The 6,822-nt window shown below is 33.7% G+C and overlaps 1 pseudogene; it reads right to left on the bottom strand.

Moving 5' to 3' along the window:
* Positions 1 to 5,955: 5,955 nt before the first annotated feature.
* On the bottom strand, positions 5,956 to 6,456 carry LOC122791471 (annotated as a pseudogene).
* Positions 6,457 to 6,822: the final 366 nt, after the last annotated feature.

Raw genomic sequence — 6,822 nt, 5'->3', positions numbered from 1 at the left:
AGAGAATGACTTAGTTTGGAAACTCTCCAATAGACCTTTGAACAGATATGAATTGGAAGTTTTAAATAAGGGTCTTTTCTTTTATTCCCTCTAAATATAGTAATGTTACAGAAACTATAATAGACATGAAATTATTTGTCAGGAATATACAGTTAAAACTACTATATAATGAGGATAAAAATGTAACAGTCAATAGACAATTCACAAAACCAAGTACTTATGTTCCAAATTTGCATCCACTTTTGGAAGCATTTAGTAAGATAGTGGAAAAGGATATTTATGAGATGAATGAGAAATGTCATGGAAATATTAGAAAGAATAATTTAACATTAAAACAGTCGAAAGCCTTACAGGACCTGATTAATGACAAGAATATATCAATTAGGCTGGCTGATAAAGGAGGCCCTATTGTGATTCTAGACAGAATATCTTATGTTAGCAGTATGATTAGTATGTTAGATAATAGGTGTTTCTATGAACATTTGTTGAAGTTTAGTAGCCAAAAATATATATCCAATGTCTATGAACGTTTAGAAAATTTATATAATACAAACAGAATAAACCAAGACATGTATGAATATTTGTTGGTAGAGAGTCCTATGATACCAGCTATACAAGGCCTACCTAAAGTTCATAAGTACCCTATTAATCCACCTATGAGGCCCATTGTTTCCGGCCGTGATTGGGTGACCGAGCCTTTGTCTCTTATAGTTGAAAAAACTTTTGAGACCCATAGTGGATTCAAATAAATACATACTGAGGGATTCAAAACAGTTCTTGATAGATCTTTATGAGGCGACTAAGTATATGTCTGATAATTCTCATTTTATTATGGTTACCATGGATGTTCAGTCCCTTTTTACCAATATTCCCAATGGAGTAGGGGTACAAAGTATTCAAAAATATTTAATTAAACATTCTGATATGCTGAATAGCAAGGTAGAACTTGTATGTGTCTTTCTAAAGCTGGTATTGGACAATAATATTTTTCTGTTTAATGGGGAGCTATATCTACAAAAGGAAGGCGTAGCTATGGGCACATCTTGTGCCAATAGCTACGCCAACCTTGTTATGGCCCTATGGGAAGAAGAGAAATTGTTTATTTTGGATTTTTACAAAAAGTATGTTTGTTTTTATAGGCGTTTTGTAAATGACTTATTTTTTCTTTGGACAGGGACCAAAGAAGAATGAAATATGTTTAACACAGAGGTTAATGCCCTTACGCCATATTTGAAATTTACCATGCTTGAATCTAATGATAACATGGTTTTCTTAGATGTTTCAATTCGACGCCTAAATAGTGGCAAATTAAATACAGGTGTTCATAGAAAACTTTGTTATAAGAACAACTTACTCCATAGGGATAGCATGCATCCAAAACATATTTTTTCCAATATTGTAAAAGGACAAGCTATAAGAGCATCAAGGTTAAATCCATTATATAATGACTTTGAGAGTGAATTGGGTGATTTAAAAGAAAGGTTACTATTTAGAAGTTACAGAACTTCGGAGATAGAGGAAGGTTTTTTTATATACGCACCATGTCCGAATGGATAAAGCTTGTCCTATTTTTTCAGACGATGGTTTAAATGTGTATAAAAATGTTGAAAAAGATATAAGTAGTAATTTCAAAGGAGAGCAAAGAATTAACTTGTTTTATACTCAAGATGTACAGTTGGTCAAGGATATTGTTTTTAAACATTGGGATATTCTGACTGCGAATCCTGAAATTAAAAACATAGTGGGAGAGCAGCCAAGATATACTTTTAGAAATAAGAAAAATTTACATAGATTATTATGTTTCCCTAAGTCTGAACAAACCAATATGTTAAATAAACACTATGTTACTGCACCTTGCAGGAATTGCAATTTATGCACATATATTACAATTACAAATATGTTTGTTTATCCCAGTACTTCACAGATTTTTAGCTTTAGAATAAATGCTACGTGTGAAACAGAGCACTTAGTTTATTTAGCTACCTGCATAAAATGCACTGCATTTTACGTTGGAAAAACAGATAGAAAGCTAAAAAATAGAATTAAGGAGCATGTCTATCAAATTAGAATTAAATCTGAAACTAATGCACTCTCCAAACATGTTATGCAAGAAGGAGAGGACCACTCTTTTAAAATTTATGGCAATAGATATTAACAAGCCTAATGAAAGAGGAGGAGATGTTAGGAATATGACAGAAAGTATAGAAACCAGTTGGATTATTAAATTAAAGGCACATATATCCCCTGGTTTAAATGACAAAATTCCATTAAAACCAACACTTAAAAATAGAAGAATAAAATGTAATTAATTATATTTGAAATATTTTTAGGATTATTTTTACACACACATATATATATATATATATATATATATATATATATATATATGCATATTTATATATATATATATATATATATATATATATATATATATATATATATATATATGCATATTTTTAATATTTTATAATAAATGTATATATATTTTCTTATTGTGATATAAATTGAAGTTGTTTGCACTTTATATATATATATCTTATGGGCTGAGATCTCTTTGGATTTTCGTTGGTTAATAGTTTTATTGTTTAATTGAAAATCATTATTCAGTTTGATCAGTTTCTTGAACTATATAAATAGTGTAACTGTGTGTGTACTCTTGATGGTTTGATAAAGCTACAGATGACTTCGTTGGTCTGAATAGACTTGTATCTGGTGCTGAACATACTTTGCTTGCAGTTTTGTGCTTAGTTATTGGGTCTGCAAAGACGATATGAGAAAATCTGCAAATTGCATAGGTGGAATTGACCGCTTGGTTTGATCCTGAACGAAGTTTTTTAGTTTTTTTATGACATATATATATATATATATATATATATATATATATATATATATATATATATATATTTATTTATTTTTATTTTATTTTACATTTGTTAACCAGAACAGTCCGACTGGGTGAGCCCATTTTCAGAGGAGGCCCGGGGAGAAAAGCTCCAGAAATACAATTTACATAGGTATTACTATATAAAGTATAAATACATTGATGCGAAAAGAAAAATACAAATGTACAATTGGCATCTAGATAGAGCCATAACAATGAGAATAATCAATAGTACAATGAGAAATAGACATCATAAAAATGTTGTTGATGGAGGCTAGAATTGTTTTCTATTACACAGATGTTATTTAAAAGAAAAGATTAACTCTGTATAAATAGAGAAAGAGGAGGAAGGGAATACATAAGAAATGAAAATACAAATTCATAGGTCAGATAAGAAGATATACAAGGAGATATTAGCCAGATCTGATACAGGAGCAGGTCTATTTGCTGTACAGATAGCCTTTTATGTGTTTCTTAAATTGAGTTTTGTCTGTAATGCTTAAAATGTGTGGGGAAGTGTTGTTCAAAATTTTTGAAATACAGTGGGAATAGAGAGAGTCTCCAGCCTTGTTTTTGCTTTTGGAGACTTGCAGGAGGGTTTTGTCAAAAGAAAAGAGTTGGCGAGTAGTTGCATATGGTTGGAGAAATTGTAAGGCAGGAATTTTGTCTGGGTGGTATACTAAGTTGTGGATAAAAATGAGTTTGGTATAGATCAGATGCTGGGGAAGTTCTAACCACTTTAATTGTTGTAAGGAGGAACAATGGTGCAACCTGTGTTGGGAGTTAGTGGCAAATTTGGTTATTTTGTTATAGCAAGATTCAAGTTTGGAAAGTTCAGTTTTGCTAAGTGTGGTAAAGATAAGAAAAGAAGAAAAGAATAGAATGGAGTAGATAGGAGGTGACTTCTGGAGAGATCTAATCTGGCTTGGTTAGTAAAAATGTCAATGTGGCAAAGAGAGACAACTCTGATGTGTTTTTTTTTAATGGATTGAGATATGTGAATATCAAATTTCTGTTTGCTATCAATGATAACACCTACTAGCTTAGTTTGAGAGGTGGCATTTATGTGTGCATTGTTAGAAGAATGTATGCAGAAAGTGGTAGGAGGTATGGATGATTTGGTGGGAAGAAAAAGCATAAGCTTGGTTTTGCTAGGGATCAAAATAAGATTAGACTTGTTTAGCCAAGATTCAACTTGTAGAAAGAATTGTTGTGTGATTTCCTGTAGCTGTGAAAAGGAAGATGCATTACATACAAGGGTTGAATCATCTGCATACTGAATAACTGAGGCTAGAGGAGTAGATTTATGTAATTGACTGGAACAGATTAAAAAGGAGCGGTCCTAATATGGAACCTTGTAGGACTCCAATATTAACAGGGAGTAGAGATGATAGTTCTCGTTTCCACCTGACAGCTTGTTGGTGTTTAGTTAGGTACCTATGGAACCATGATAGGGTAGAGTGACTGATATTCAAAGTGCCAATGTTCTGACAATTTCTGATGTGAGACTGTGTCAAAGGCCTTAGATCAAGAAAGATAGCAGAAACAAGTTTGTTTTGGTTTCTGTAATGCTTTATGGTGTTAGTAAAACTTAGCAGGGCAGTTGTAGTGCTGTTGTGGGGGCAAAAACCATGTTGAGTATGGGATAGGAGGTTGTTTGACAGGAGGTGATGTAGAAGTTGGGAGTGAATGCATTTCTCAAGTATTTTAGAGAGGGGTGAAAGGATAGCAAATTGATCTGTAGTTTGTGAGTTCTGTGGAGTTTCCACCTATGTGCAAGAGAGTGATGTAGGAGATTTTCCAGAGAAGAGGGACGTAGTTTTCAGTGACAGAGCAATTGATACGGATTGACATGGCATATGTGATAACTTTGGCAGCTATTTTGCGAAAATCAGATGGTAGATTATCAGCAGCAAGGCTAGTAGGTTTGAGTTGTTTAAGAAGTTTGTATATAGTGTGAAATGGAACAGGTTGCAAGGAGAAAGTACTAGTGAGAGAATTATTAATGGTTTGACCTGTGGTGATATGGTCTGATCATATTTAATGAGAGAGTGTACAGAGTTTATGAAGAAGGAATTAAACTGTGTAGCTACGTTATCCATAGCGGGGGATGTAGTGGGTATAGGTGTGGTAGTGTTGCCAGGTTGAAGAAGTTTATTAATGGTGAACCAAATTTTTTTGGGGGTTGTTTTGATGTTTTTGTTGTGCAGTGATGTAGTACATTTTTTATCTGCTTTTATTTGGGATTTAGTCTTATTTCTAATCTGTAGAGGTTTAAGTTATCTTGTTTTTTATTAGTTAAATATTATTTCCATGCCTTGTCCCTAAAAAGGAGAAGAAATGGGTTAAAGTTAAAAAGCAACTGTTTAGAAAACGTAATTTTATAGACAAAAATAAGAAGTATAACAGAGGTGAGTGTGTTAGTTTGGGGAATAAATTGAGTTAGGTAAGACTGGCTTAGTGGGAGGGAAGGGGGGAGTTGTAATATGACTGTATAATTGTTGATGTGATATGAGAAGGTTATACTAGGGTTTCACTGGTTGTGTATGGAAAAAAAGGAGTGGTTAGGTAAAAGTAAATTTAAGAGTAGTGGAGGTGGGTGGGATATGGGGGCAAGGGAGTGAAGAGAGCCTGAGCATAGCCAGGGTGAATGGAGTGGCTGCACCAAGGACGACCACAGAGCTAGAAACAATCAATTACCTCATGAAATAAAAGGACTGTAAGACAACAGAACTGTAAGGCAACAGAACCAGATAATGGTAAGTCAAAAGTAAAATAAAAATTGTAAAGGGACCAATTTAAACATTCATAAGGAAGGGGGGGGGGGTTCCAGTATTGTGCATTCCCGGCAAGCTAAACCTAGAAGTGTTCAACTAACACAACTGTAAAAAATGTACCGTACAGTGTAAACTGTTTCCTTTTGAGCCATTAGGATGGCCATGAGTATAGGGTTATAGTAAGAGCCGTCTGCAGCTCACTAAAATGTAGGGCATTGTAGATGCTGCTTCAGCATGATAGTGATGGCCGCAATTTAGAACAAGCGTAAATGGCTGCTTTGGAGGTTAACAGGTGATTTAAGAAGTAAGGACCATGGATTTAACTAATAGCTGCCCCATCACTGTAAACATCCGAGAAAGACCAACTGGTACACATAATAGCAACAGTAAACCTCCCATCAGTGAAATACAGGAATATAAGAAAGGAAGATACAACTCCCATAAATCATACAATGATTCCATACTGGCTGCATAATTGTCAATAAGCACTGAAGCAACCTAGACTATACCCAAAATCAGTAATCCTAGAAGTATTAGCTTAACAAGAGTTTCTAAGATCCGTGCTTTAATCACCCTTTTTAAACCAGCAAACCCTTCAGAGTCCAGAAAGAAGTACGCAAATAGCATCAGCACAAACAAGCAAGGATTTGAGAAGAGAGAAACAAGGTTCCACAACCCAAGGATAAGGCAGCCGTTTAGCCACTGGATATAGTAGTTTTTGGGGAAGGACAAAAGGATTTCATTGCTGATAATCGAAAATGGCAACAGCAGCACGGCTCCTGCTGAGACAGCGAGTGGGAAGGTACTCAAAAGATATACATTACACACACACACACACACACACACACACACACACACACATATATATATATATATATATATATATATATATATATATATATATATAGATACACACACACACACATATATATATATATATATATATATATATACACACACACACACACACACACACACACAATGTATATATATATATATATATATATATATATATATACACACACACACACACACACACACAATGTATATATACATACACACCTCTGTGTGTGTGTGTGTGTGTGTATATGTATATATATATATATATATATATATATATATATATACATACACACAATAGTTTCTCCAGTTTATTCCCTGCCA

Source organism: Protopterus annectens, chromosome 17.part0, assembly GCF_019279795.1.
Source record: "Protopterus annectens isolate FY-2018-M chromosome 17.part0, PAN1.0, whole genome shotgun sequence".
Classification (NCBI taxonomy): Eukaryota; Metazoa; Chordata; order Ceratodontiformes; family Protopteridae; genus Protopterus; species Protopterus annectens.
This window is presented reverse-complemented; position numbering and strand designations above follow the sequence as displayed.